The sequence below is a fragment of the Hypanus sabinus genome, chromosome 19, assembly GCF_030144855.1.
Source record: "Hypanus sabinus isolate sHypSab1 chromosome 19, sHypSab1.hap1, whole genome shotgun sequence".
In the NCBI taxonomy this organism is placed as follows: domain Eukaryota; kingdom Metazoa; phylum Chordata; class Chondrichthyes; order Myliobatiformes; family Dasyatidae; genus Hypanus; species Hypanus sabinus.
This window is the reverse complement of record NC_082724.1, coordinates 29993757-30008242: the sequence shown is the minus strand read 5'-3', so window position 1 is coordinate 30008242 and position 14486 is coordinate 29993757. Positions and strand designations below refer to the sequence as shown.

Genomic DNA, 14486 nt, shown 5'->3' with positions numbered 1-14486 from the left:
CTGAGGTTGTTAAGTTCTTGATTAGTCAGGGTGCCAAAGGTTATGGGTAGAATGTAGAAGAATGGGGTTGAGAGGATAATAAATCAACCATGATGGAATGGCGGAGCAGGGTTGATAGGTCAAATGGGCTAATTCTGCTCCTAGGTCTTATGGATTCTCGTTCTAGATTTGATATCCTCAGTATAATGTTGGCCTTACATAAGAACTGGCCATTTCTGACGCATTTGAAAAGTTAAGTGAACCATTTGAACTCACTGAGTCCTCAGAACTGTAATGCGTCAAGTCAGAAACTAAAACATTAACTCTGGGCGTTGTTAGAACAATTTGAGAGCTCTTGGTAGAATGGAGAAGCAGAACAAGTAGAAGGTGACATTGAATGCAGTACACCAAATTGGAATAAGTAGAAGTGAGCTATCCCTACACTTGAAAGTTGCATTTGTGTTCCTAGACAAGGGAAGGGAAGAAGGTGTTGTGTATCCTATAGCTGAATGGGGGAGTGACATGTAAAAGGAGTTCTGTTAAGATGGTGACACGTTTGTTCAAAGCAGCCTCTCTGGGTCTAACAAATGGTGCAAGTGTGTATCTTAAGAATTTTTTTGCGATCACAGGACCCTGGTGGACAGTGGTAATATAAAATATAGTCAGTTCATCTCATTGGTTCCTTGGCGAGACCAACAGTGGGGGAGCTGCATGCCTTCAACTGTTGCACAGACTAAGCCCTCATGCCATGCTCCAGTTGTTACACCCACCCAGGGGAGGAGGTGCCAAAGGTAGTGTGGGATAGAAAAGAAACACAGCAGGCCCCCTGGAATCCATGCTGGGTTGGCAGCTAGCCCCTCCTGTCAGTGCTGCTCTCCAGAGTTTGCTCCATGAAAGACAAACCAGATTGCTTGTGGCTGACCAAGCACGAGTCAAGTTGATTTGCCTTTATCTGCTGAACGAGTGTGAGATGAGGAACTGCTCTATACTTGTTCTTGCAGAAATATGGCTCCAGGACACCATCCCATGCACCATCAATCTTCAGACAATTCTATGATTTTGTGTCCTGTGTGTTGGATCATAACTATATGTGCTGTGTGTGACGTATGTACTGTGTTTTGCACTTTGACCCCAGAGGAATGCTGTTTCATTTTGCTGTATAAACGGGTATGATTGAATGACAATTAAACTACAAGGGGACGGGGTGTTGGTAGAGATGGAAGATTGATCCATGGAGTCATGGGAGGGGTGGTCCTTTAGAATCAGAAGTAAATGTATCTTACAGCCCCACATTAAAGAAGGTGGAAATTATGAAGTTTGATCCATTGAACACAGAGCCTGATTGGAAGTTGAACATAAAGGGAAATCTATCATTGATCTGGATGGGTGGAGACAGAATGAGAAGTAATCCATGAAAGGGAGAGCAGGTGTAGTTGCGAGCCTCAACAGACAGACAACTACCATTAAGGAAAGTGAAATCTGTGTCAGAAGCATGGCTGTGGGTGGCATCATAGCAGCTAGTGAAATTGGGAGAATGGAATGGCGTCCTTACAGAATGTAGGATAAGAGGAGCTGCAATAGGATAGGATTATTGTGACTCTCTCTTGGATAAAGAGCAGATAACGCTGAGAAACTAGATCTTCAAGCCTGCTGTACGTACAATGAGATTATGCTTGACCCAATGCTGGCCTTAAAACTACTCTTCCTTGCTCTCCTCATTCCCATGACTTCCTTATGTTTCAAATGCCGGCCTAAATCCATCTTTAATCTATTTAGTGACTCCACCTCCTCCATTCTCTGAACAAAGAATTCGGAAAACTTGTGACCTGCTGAGAGAATTATGGTTTAAAAGGGCAACACCTATTCTGAAACTCTGCCTCCTTGTTGTGAATATCCCCGCAAAGGGAAGTATTCTCTTACTACTCATCCTGTCAATCCCTGTGGAAGTTTAAATTTTTATAACCAAGTTTTCTTCTAATCATCCTGAGCAGAGGCCCATTGTTCACAATCATTCTGCATGTATCAACTCTTTCATCCCAAGAATCAACCTAATGATCCTTCTCCAAACAAAACTGCTTCCAGTTGTGGTTTACTCATATGCCCTAACAGTTCATTCATAGTTTCTGGCACTATAGCTTGACAATGGAGGATTTAAGAGATCACAAAATGTCTGAACATGATCTACTTATTCAGAAATCACACACAAAGTAAGTTGTACTCACCTTCCTTGCATCATTACAGTTGAGAGTTTGTTCCCAATTGCTGTCTCCAAGCTCAAGACTTTCTGCTTCTATATCCCGTTACATCACCACAAAGCCTTTGAAAACATTCCTTGTTATTAAGCTAAGGCACTCCCCAGGTTTAGTTATTTTCAAAGCAGTCGGAAGAGTTTCTGAATATTGAGATTCAAACTTTAAGAAATATTTTCAAAGTTAAGCAGGAGCTTGCTCAAAAAGTATGCAGCATCAATCAATCGAAGCTAAAATGTTGAGCTCCTTCTTCAATCCATATGTATGTTAAGCGTCATTTCACACTCGTAGTGATAAATGAAAAGAAAAATGTTATAATACATGCCATGAGAGCTGAAGAAAATGCATTTGAAAGCAAGGTCAAAATATGATATTGGATATAAGAGATATTTTAGATGCAAACTGTCTCATAAATGCATTCCTTCACAATAAGTTACCCTGAGTTCGTTATAGCACATCTTTTTAATGCTGTGAGCAGTACATTACAATTCTCTAGTTTGAATTATAGTTTTCTTTCTGTCAGTCATAAACACCTACCTAAGGAGCTTTGTTTTGTTCATCATAAAATGCTACCAGAGGCCAACTCTTTTCATTCATGAATCAGGCGCATGAAGATGAGTCATAAAGATGCCTACCACCCAGGTAACCTTGCTTCTAGTAATACCTGGTGATACTAAACCTAGAAAAGCAAAATATATCATTAGAAAATGTTGCAAATTTTATTTTACAGGGCAACCATTCATTCATTGATTTTGTATTGATGCACACAATGCTAAAACTATCAATGTGGAAGCATGTTGCATCTTTAGGGTTAGTGTTCTTTATGTTTTGCTGTCCTGGATATAAAGTGCATGCCATGTGATAATTGGTTATGACCCCACAAGTTTTGAGAGTTGTAATAGACAAGAAACTATCAAATACTTACTAGTTTCCATGTTTAAACTGAACTTAAACTGGACACTCTTCCTCCATTGTTTCTATGTAACTTATATTAAAAATTTATTATTTTTAATGCATAGAATTTTAAAAATATATTTGACTAAATCATCATTCTCTTCTTGCAACTCATTTTTCCAAAGGGCAAATTTGGAGAATTATGAAGAATGAAAATAGGATTTAGTTGGCAGTAGGTTTTTAATCAGTGTAAATGTGGGGTCTAGTGCCTGTTTTAGGCCCTGTGGGAGAGTGGATATCACAGACTGGAGCAGGAGTCAGATCAGATCTAATCTGGGTTTTTTGTTTTCACAGTGCAATGGTTTAAAGGAAAAGAGGAAGCAAAAAATAAATATGTTTTTTTAAAGACTAGTATAGAGCCAGAAAGTTTTACCATATACCACAGTTCTACCATATATTCTCCTTCACATCAACCCTTCCCAGCAAGGCAGAAGGCACTATAGATGTCTCCTTCCTTCATCTGCTAATCTTTGATACTAATGAGGTCGAAAGCTCAGTTTGGACAAGAGTTGGGGTTTCCAGTTCTGGCTTTTATTCCCATCATCACACTTACAATTGGGCAATGACAAATTCCACTTCTTTCGAATTGAGTCATATTAGGTTAAGAATGCACTCCTAAGTGTTAAGTTAACTGTATTTCAAAAGATATAAGAGAACTGCATGCCAAAAACATACTATTTGATCCAATTAATTTAGCTTTGATCATTCTGCAGGTCAAAAGCTATGATAACTTATTTATGCATAATTTCATTCTAACACAACTAAGCAAAGACTTTCATGGCTGGAACTTACAGAGAAGGTCATAAAGTTATACAGTACAGAAGTAGGCTCAACTTATCCAGTATGTCTATCTATGTTAATCCTATTGGCCTACAAGGCAATTATTTTTGAGGTAAACTGTCACGAGCAAGTTGGGATACTTAAGCAAGTAAAGGAGACCCAAAATTGCTGATTCATCTTCACCAGCAACTTCCCAATTGCAGTACTTTGTTGTGCTCCGCCGGGTGACCAGCAGCAGCATGTGAACTTGCAGCGGTTTACCTGCTGCTTTGCTTAACGAACATAGTTTACGATCATATCCTATTGGTTGGAATTGACATCAGAGGTCACGACAGTATGGAGCAGGTAGAACTGAGAATTGGAGAACGATTATTAGATTAAGAGCCAGGAAGAGCACTGAGCATTTGGGAGCCTGGTTTAAATAAACATGAATGACATATCTTGCCTCTCAAATGTGTGATATATGCACATCTCACAACCTGTTGGTGAGATTGTGATGTATTCCCAGTTCTTAATTTTAGCAGCCTCTCCCTCAACCCTCTCCCATTTCAAAAAAAGGGGGGATCTTCAACTTTCACCCCAATATACTTAATCTGTTTTAATATTAGCTAAATCCAGAAAGTTTATTTCTTTTGAATTCACTGTGAACATAAAAAGTAGGTATTGCAATCTAAATGTCACAGCATTTGAAGCATAATTATGATAGTATCAAGATGCTTACAGATTGCTGCTTTCTGTAAACTTTCACATGTATAATTGACCTCAGTGTTGTGGCATTACTACAGAAATAAGGCGCCAGTTCCTCTGAGGACAATGGCAAGTCTCAAATCTTTGCTTGACCCAAGTTAAAATTTTTGGTCTCTGATGACCCTGTAGAATATTTATATGGAGGGTATACAGGTCAATGTCAAGGGATAATGATTAGACATTTATATGAATCATAATGTAATTTTAGAGACTCAGCATGTTTTTAAAGTTGGGAGAACCATTTTTGACAAAGTTAAACAGCTTCTTCGGATGGATACAGCAGGATAAATAAAGAGGAAACAGAACTTGCAAAGTACCTGGTTTTAAATAAATCATTTGCTACTTTACCACATTAAAAAAGCAAGTGTCCATGTGGCAATACATGAATCCATGAGACAGTCAAAGGGAGAGAAAACAAAGACCGGATGTTACTGAGGATTTTTCATGTTGGCTGACTATCACTAGTGGCTTCTAAGAAGATTTGTATTTTACACCTGGGTACTTATACATAACTAATGACTGAGGTGCAAGAACAGACTGAAGAGCATGCAGTTGCTGATGATGTGAAGCTAAGTGGGGAAGGGAGCTGTGAGGTGAATGCAGAGAGTTTGTAGAAGGACATAGACAGGAATCCCTAAGCATATGAGGTAATATTGTGGTAAAATGTGAAGCTGTGCACCTATGCATATTTGAAGAGAAGATAGGCAGAACGTTAATTAACTGGTGAGAGACTAGTATGTATATATGTCCAGAGGTCCTGGGCATGTTGGTTAAGGAGATGCAGGCAGTTAAACATAAAGTGTGCCATGCAATTATTTCACATTTTCCACAGTTCCTGAGGAGAAAAAAGATTGCACAGAGGGAGAGAGAGTTCCAAAGAAGTGAGCAGGGTGTATCAGCACATTCTGTGCACCTCCGTTCCCGAGGAGACATTGGATTGCGCATTATTAGGCACTTGGAAAGGTCCAGTAAAAAGAAGTTAGGTTTAAGCAGAGCAGCCATTGTCTGAGTTGATCAGTGTTAGAGTGGGACGATTGAGGCTTTGGCTTATCGAGGCTTCAGCTCATTAAGGGTTTCAGGAGAAGAGACGTAGGCCATAGGTAGTTTTTTTTTATTATTCATTCTTTCTTATTGCACACTTAGAGCAGTAGGGATGCCAGGCAGCATAATGGAATGCTGCTCTTGCAGAATGTGGGAAGGCAGAGAGACGTCCAGTGTCCCTCATGACTACACCTGCAGGAAGTGCATCCAGCTGCAGCTTTTTAAGGATGATGTTAAGGAGTTGGAGCTAGAACTGGGTGAACACTGGATCATTCAAGAGCTGAGGATTTGATAGACAAAATGTACAGGGAGTGGGGGGTTACACCTAACGTGCAGGACAGAGGTAACTGAGTGATAGTCAGGAGGGGAAAGAGGATAGGCAGCCAGTTCAGAGTACCTCTCTGTCCATTCCCCTCAACAACTGATATACCAGTTCAGATATTGTTGGCAGGGGTTGGGAATGGATGACCTAACAGAGGAAATGCATAGTGGTCAGATATCTGGTACTAAGTCTGGCTCCAACTCATAAGGGAAGAGGACAGAAGGGGTGTGCTGTAGTGATAGAGGATTCATTGGTTAAGGGAACAAAAAGGAGTTTCTGTGGATGATAATGAGGTTTCCAGATGATACATTGCCTTCAGGGTGTGAGGGTCAAGAACTTCTTGGATAAAATCCACAGCATTCTTAAGTGGGAGGGTGAATAGCCAGAGGTTGTGGTTCATGTAGGTAAAAGGGGTGATGAGGTCCTGCAAAGTGAATTCAGGGATTTAGGTGCTAAGTTAATGGACAGGATCTCCTGTGCCACATGCTAGTGAAGTCAGAAGTAGGAAGGCACACAGTTTAACACATGACTAAGGAGATGGTGCAGGAGGGAGGTCTTCATATTTTTAAATCATTTGGCTCTCTTCTAGGAAAGGTGGGACCTGTACAAAAGGGACGGTTTCCATCTGAACTGGGTGGGGACTAATATCCTCATGGGAGGGTTTGCTATTGCTACACAGTAGGATTTAAACCAGAGTTTCAGGGGGATGGGAACCAAAGCACCAGAACAGACAGTGGAATGGCTGTGGAGATAGATCCGACATAAAAAATCAGTAATCAAAAGATTGACCGTAGTGGGACTAATGCTCTGAGCTGTATATATTTCAGTGCAAGGAGTATTGCAGGAAAATGGATGAGCTTGGGGAATGGATCAGCATGTGGAATTATGATACTGTAACCCCAGTAGTGAGACTTGGCTGTCGAATGCGTAAGACTAACAGCTCAATGTTCTGGGCTTCCGTCATTTTAGACATTATGGAGCGGAAGGGATTAAAGGGTGAGGGGTTGCATTACTAGTCAGGGAACTTGTCACAGTGCAGCTCAGACAGGAGAGCTCATCTGGTTTATGGGTAGAACTGAGGAATAAGAAAAGAAAGACCATGTTAATGCCATTATATTATAGACCACCCAACAGTCTGCAGGATTTAGGGAAGCAAATTTGTAGAGAGAACATAGACTTGCAAGAGACATAAGGTTGTGATAGTAGGTGATTTTAACTTTATATGTTTTGACTTGGACTCCCATACTATAAAAGGATAGGAAAGAGTTTGTCAAATGTGTTCAGGAAAGCTTCCCTAATTTGGATAGGTACCTGGATGTGAGAAGTATGGAGGGCTGTGATCCGGGTGTACGTCGATGGGATTAGGCAGATTAGTTATTTGGCATGGACTAGGTGGGCTGAAGGACCTATTTCTGTGCTGTAGTGTTCTAAGACTCTATAATGAGAAAAGGGTATGTTAGAATTGCGAAGGTTGGAGAATAAAATAAGAAAATTTGTCAGCCATTGTGTAGGACTTTGAAGAGACCATATTGAAATAATGTATACAGTTTTGTTCTTAATGATTGAGTAAGTGTATAATGGCCTTGGAGATAGTGCAGAATAGATTTATAAGAAGGAGTCCTGTCATGAGAAGATTGTTCTCTGAAGAGTGTAAAGGGTTGTAAACCCATGAAATTTAGATAATGGAAAGCTATTGATGTTGATTCATAGATTCCATTCAAAATTGGGTTGAGAGACTTTTGGAAACTAACATAACTGGTTGACATAGAAAATGAGTGCAAAAGTGGGCTATTGACACAGCAAAGCTGTGAGCTTACTGAAAGATAGAGCAGGCTTAAAGGGCCATTTGTCTGTTCTTCTTTCTTTTTTAAAATCTTCCTCGTCCTTCATCCTTATTCTTGAATTAAATTGACTTTATTTCTTACGTCCTTAATATACATGAGGAGTATAAATCTTTACATTACGTCTCCGTCTAAATGTGCAATGTGCAATTTATAATAAATAGTTTGTACAACAGGATGGTCAATATAACATAGAAATACAGTTGTGTCGGCATGAGTTAAGCAGTCTGATGACCTGGTGGAAGAAGCTGTCCTGGAGCTTGTTGGTCCTGGCTTTTATGCTGCGATACCATTTCCCAGATGGTAGCAGCTGGAACAATTTGTGGCTGGGGTGACTTTGGTCCCCAAAGATCCTTTGGGCCCTTTTTACACATCAGTCTTTGTAAATATCCAGAATAGTGGGAAGTTCACATCTACAGATCTGGAGGCAATCATTACTAGTACTCATGCTAAGTGTTCCATAAAATTTCAGACGTAATTATTATCCAGATTTTGTTGCATACAGATACAGATCTTGGAAGTTCCTGGTGAAACAACTGAAAACGGTTGCTCCTGCAGAAGTTCTGTTATAGCAATGTCCAGGGACTGCGATGATTAGCTGCCAATAATGAGAACTTTTCAAACCTGCACTACCTTTCAGTAAGATCACAGTTCGGAATCAGAACCAGGTTTAATATCACCGGCATACAGTATGTTGTGAAATTTGTTGTCTTTGCAGCAGCATTATATTGCAATACATAATAATAAAGAAAAAATACTGAAGTAAGTATATGCATATAGCATATTAAATAGTTAAATTAAACAAGTTGGGCAAAAAAAGAAGTGAGGTGCTGTTCATGGTTTGATTATCCATTCAGAAATCAGATGGCAGAGGGGAAGGAGCTGGTTCTGAATTGCTGAGTGTGTGAGTTTTTGCCTTGACTCCAAATTCTCCCTCAATTCCCATTCCACCAATCCCCTTAGTTTTTAAAAAGTCTTGACCTAATACAATGCTGTTAAAATAATAATAAAGGATGAAGAGCATCAGGTGGGGGGAAATGGCCTGGAGAGAAGTTCAATATATCAGAGGCAGACTCACACCCTCTAGGCCCTTATAACTAATGCAACAGTTGCATCATTTTATACTGATCTCCATATTCCAGCATTATTAAGTTAGCTCTGGAAGAAATTTCAATGAGAGTTCCCACTGAAAATGCTGCTGCTCAAACCAGTGCTAATTTTTACATTATTAACATGCTGCTGCACTTTCTCATTTTTAATCTCTTAGAGTTTTCCATGTTTATGTCCATCTTAATTTGTGTAGAATGAAATTTGAGTTTAATCCCACATAAAACTATAGAGTTAGATGGTATCTGGAAGGCCATGCAGCCCATTAATCTTGTACCTACACTCTGAAATTGTACCATGTCATGGCAATTTAATTTCTCATGCAAATATTAATCTATCATTTATAAAGCAGTAGATTATAATACTAACCATTTGTTGCATAAAACCTCATGACTCCTGTGATTCATGCTATTCACCTCATATCAGTGCCTCAGACCTTCATCTGTTTCTATTTTTGTATTCCACACAATCTTCTTGTGATTTTAAACAAATCTGTAAAAGAACCACAGCTTCTCTAATCATTGTGTAGCTACAGTCCCTCATCCTTGGAGACAATCCAAGAAATCGTCTCTGTACCCAATCAGAAACTTTCAACACTTTCCTAAATTCAAATGCACCGAACTGGACACAGATTTAGCTGTGGCTAAGCAGTTGTTTTATGCAGCATTAGCTAAACTTATTAGTTTTTGTACTCTGCATTTTTTTGACAAAGCCCAGGATGTCATTACCAAAAGGTTGTTGCTCATCTAAAATGTGAAAGATTCAGTTGCACATCTTCTTTAATTTTGGGGCATTGGGTCTTCTAACAGCTGGAAGCCTTATAGTATATGCTTGTTCTAGGAAAACACAGAGGCCTCAGAGACTTGTGGCAGGGTAAAGGGGTGAGGAAAATGTATCAGAGCTGAAGTAGTGGAGTGTTTTGATCTGCTAGGTGTTGAAATGCAGAGGGTTTGTGACCTTGCTCCTCAAGACATTTACATGAAATTGATCTTCGGTCTTACTTTTTGTATGGAGACTGGTACTGAGATAAGTGACAGGGGATTGAAGATTGAGTGAATAGGGTTTGAGTACTGGGAATTACTGGGTGGGTTTCAGAGATCAAGGCCCTTATTGTTGCAAGAAATGGTCCTTCCTATTCAGCAGCTCAATAATTGGAGCAAGAGTAGGCTATTTGACCTTTGAACCTACCATCCCATGATTTAAGAATGTAATATTCCTGCACTGCTACCACATCCCATTCATTAATATTGAGAAATATATTGAATCCCTGCTTTGTATTAACTCAGTGGCAAAGCCTCAAAAGCTCTTTGCGGTAGGGAATCCCAACAGTTCCCCAACCTCTGTGTGAAGAAATTGCTCTTCATTTCAGATCTAATTATAGTTTATATCCGTTATTCAGAGATGCTGATCCCTGGTACTCCATAATCCTTCATTCCCTGAAAGAACTCTATAAGTATCTGTCACACTCCACTCTAGACAAAGCGGGCCCAGTTTGACCAAGCATCACTAGAATCAACATGCTGAATCTTCACCTTACCTTCTCTATGGCAAGTATATTTATTTTGATGTAAGGAGACCAAATCAGTCATGCTGCTATAAGATACCTGTACTTAAAACCTCTTCTAATGTAGTCCAACATACTATTTGCCTTCCAAATTACTTGCCACACCTGTATGTTGGCATACAGTGATTTGTGTCCAAGAACTCCCAGGTGCCTTTGAACATCAACGCTGTCTCACCATAATAAAAATGCTCTGCATTTCTGATTTGTGCAACAAAGTGGATCAGCACGTATTTTGCTACATTTTGTTGCATCTGCTCTGTTCTTGCCCACTCACTCCCCTAGTTTGTATTCCCATGTATCCTCCTCCCAACTCACAATTTTGTAACATCTGCATACATAAAATATGATATTTATCCCCCTCAGCAAAATCATGATGTCATTTGTGAATACCTAAGGCCAAAGCACCAGTTCCAGTAGTATCCCACCAGTAACAGCTTGCCAACATGAGAAAGATTTATTTATCCCCATTCTTTGCTGTTAACCAATTCTTAATCCATGTCAATAAGATTTCCCTATTTCCACGTGTACTATGCTCGCCTACCAACCTCCTGTGTGGAACTTAATTGAAAACTCATTGAAAATACAAAGTCCTTTGGTTCTCCCTGATCTTATTTACTATTCATATCCTCAAAGAAACACATTAGGTTAGTCAAACTTGATTTTACTTTCATCAAGCAACATTTACTCTGGAACAACCTACTTGCCAATGTCGGCTTCCCCATGATCACTCAACTCCAGAACTCATTACAGACCAAAAGAGGTGAATTCTAGAGATGAGAATGCCTGTCCTTGAAGTGAAGGCAACACTTGGCCAAATGTGGCATCTGGGTGCCCTGCTAAAGCTGCAGTTCATGGGCATGAGCACCAGAGGGAAAACATTCCAATCTGGAATGTTATGTCGCAAAAGACAGATAATTGGGGTTGTGAAGTTCAAAATAATCTGGCATTAGGACATCACAAGAAGAGTTTCTCTAAGCAATGTCCTATGCTCAACATCTCCAACCACTTCAACAATCAGTTTTCTCCTTTCTATCAAGTCAGATGTGGGATGTTCATGGATGTTTGTGGCATGTTAAGTTACATCTGAAACTCCTTGGCAAATGGAGTCCATGACTCATGGAGGAAGGCACAGAAAATGCCGAGGCAAGGATAGATAGATACATTGCTCAGCAAAAGTGCCAGAGAGGGTCAGTTTTTAAGTCAGTGTTACTTTCATCAAGAAATCCTCATAATTGACCAAATCCTCAACCAGACCAGCCACATAAATTAGTCAGAAGACAGATGTTTGCAACAAATAGGATTCTATTCTCTTGCCTACTTGATTGAAGCTCCACTCCATCCAGGCCAAAACCACCTGAATGGTGCCCTTTCAACCAGCTAAAGTGTTCATTCCCTCCATCATAGTCACACAGTGAGCACAGTGTGTACCATTTACAAAATGCACTTCATTGATTCCCTAGGCTACTCTGACAACCCACAACCTCTACCACCAAAAACAACAGGGACAACAGGCACTTTAGATCACCTTCAATGGCAGTATCCTATTTAAGTCATGCACTCTCTTAACCTGGAAATACATTACATTGTGGCGACCCATTTCCTGGCACATCCGAACTGGCTCACAATTAGATAACCTACGGGGGTTTGCGAGCACAGAGCTTTGGAGCCTCTGCGCCACGGGGGGCAGGTTGAGGGAGGCTTAAAAGTGAGGCCGAAGATTTCGAATAAAGTTTTTCCTTCGACTGCAGTTACCGACTCCGTGTCGTAATTTTAGCGCTGCATGTAGCACACCGCTACAACATCACCAATTCCTTCATTATCAGTCTGTCTGAATTATGGAACTCTCTTGCTGACAGGTCTGTGGAAATATCTTCATCAGAAAACAGCAATTGTTCAGGAAGGCAGACTTACTAACTTTTCAAGGGCAATTATGGATGGGCAATTAATGCTAACCTTGACAGGAACACCCATATCCCCAAATGGGGAAAAAAATCTTTGTCTGAAAAATCCTGTTATTCTTTAAAAGAGTTTTTTATTACATGCATAAATATTATATTCCAGCATTTACCCTGTTACTGCTATTAGCCAACATGACCCTGTGACAATAGTACATCCTAACACAATCTGCCCCATTTTGCTCTTTTAACACTTCAGATACATGGGAAGTATTACTCCACAGAGATCACGTCAAGATGCAACAAAATTGAGCTTGGAGGTGTGTGCTCAGATTTCCAAAGTGACACTAAATAAAACGCTATGAAATCAGAATCCACTGAATACTTCTCCAGACTACAAAATGACAGTCATTTCAACTCTGATTCCAGCCCTCATTTGCTTTATACCCTATTGCTTCAGTTTTGCTAACAGCACCTGTACCTACAGTGGAATCCATTAATGCAAATGCATGATATCAACGGTTCTCATCTACCTCATCAACTGTATCAAAAACTACTTACCCTTAAATCCATGATGTTATTCTTTATTATTTTGTTCTCCCAAATTATTATTTCATAATATACTCCCATTGCCAGTGATAAACTGAGCTGTATTTTTCAGCTTTATTTTTCTCCCCTTTATTTGAAGTGGTTGTAACGTTTGCAGTTTTCTGGCTCCAGCCCTACCTCCCAAAATCACCAAAAGATTGTGGCCAACACCTTATACTTACTTCCCTCAGTAACCTGGGATATGGTCCGTCCAGATTAAATGACCAAACATCCTTTAAATTGTGCTACTCTTACAAAAGCTTCCCTATTATTTTCATTAATTTCATCTGTTGTCCCAGAACTTCCCACATTTACCATGATACTGATATAGTACTCTCAATCATGCCTTCTGTCTGCATAAAAAATCATTTTTGATCATATCTAAACCCCTGCACCTCTAATAATCATTTACTTCAATGAGTCGACAGAACATCTTTAATTTCCTTTTCTACTTTGTTTGTAGTATATTATTTAGCATTTAAAACTTTCTTATGATACAATTTCTCTGATGACCAGCAGACTAACATGTATTTTAAACGCATGAATTGAGTAAAGTGGACGTTCTGGAAAACTGTAGGCCTACTGTAGTCCTGTTGAATGGTCTCGGTCCGAAAAGTCGATGGTACTTCTCCCTATAGATGCTGCCTGGCCTGCTGTGTTCCAGCAGCATTTTGTGTGTGTTGTTTGAATTTCCAGCATCTGCAGATTTCCTTGTGTTAGGCCTACTGTATGCTGTTTTTTGGTCTACACTAAAATAGTTGATGTATGTTTCAAAAGGCATGGATTAGTTCTGAATGGCCCTGTATATTCATAATTACTGTGAATAGAACTGCACTCCCCATTGAACAAAACGCATTCAGGCATAGTATTGATTATTTTCAAAGCTGTCAATATATCTTTCAATACTGAAACATAGAAACCGAAGAATCGAATCAGCCTCTCATAGGTGTTCAATCTCTGCCACACACAGTTTGTGTGCCTTTAGTTCGATTCTTCTTTAAGATTTAATTGAGCAACCAAGAGCTGGTGTTAGTTTTGAAAAGCAGTGATTTTCATTTTTTCAAATATTATTCATCAATTTCATCCAAGAACAGGCACTTAGATCATTAAATATTCTAAAAATATATTTTTCATGAATATTCAAAGAAATTAGCTACTATTTTATCTTGGACAATATTAAGAAAGTATTTTTAGCAAATACTTAATTCAGAGTTGTACATTGACATCATTTTGATAGTAGATTTCAAATTGAAGTGGATTATGAAGATAAAAATGGAAACAGGTTCTCGTATGAATAGTTAAATATCTGTTCCACTTTGAATTGGATGTGCTGCTTCAAATCTGGTTCTGATCAAATCAGTAACGTTATACGTTTATAATGCACTATTTTAACCTTTCTAAAAGAACATGTGCTGCTCA

The 14486-nt window shown here is 39.4% G+C and overlaps 1 protein-coding gene and 1 long non-coding RNA gene across 11 annotated transcripts in view; one reads left to right on the top strand and one right to left on the bottom strand.

The window, feature by feature from the left end:
- The window catches only part of LOC132377844 (A disintegrin and metalloproteinase with thrombospondin motifs 9-like), a 249369-nt gene that overhangs the window by 173677 nt on the left and 61206 nt on the right, over positions 1–14486 (top strand). The window lies entirely within an intron of this gene.
- LOC132377845 (uncharacterized) overlaps positions 1–14486 on the bottom strand; it is a 51389-nt gene that overhangs the window by 35813 nt on the left and 1090 nt on the right. For 5 of the 9 annotated variants that reach the window (XR_009506797.1, XR_009506798.1, XR_009506790.1 and 2 more), the window contains exons 2-4: positions 9390–9512; positions 2766–2907; positions 2202–2296 (exon numbers count right to left, since the gene is read on the bottom strand). This is a non-coding gene — a long non-coding RNA (uncharacterized LOC132377845). The remainder of the gene's footprint in view (positions 1–2201; positions 2297–2765; positions 2908–9389; positions 9513–14486) is intronic. The other 4 variants (XR_009506792.1, XR_009506794.1, XR_009506796.1 and 1 more) reach the window with 2 other exon arrangements.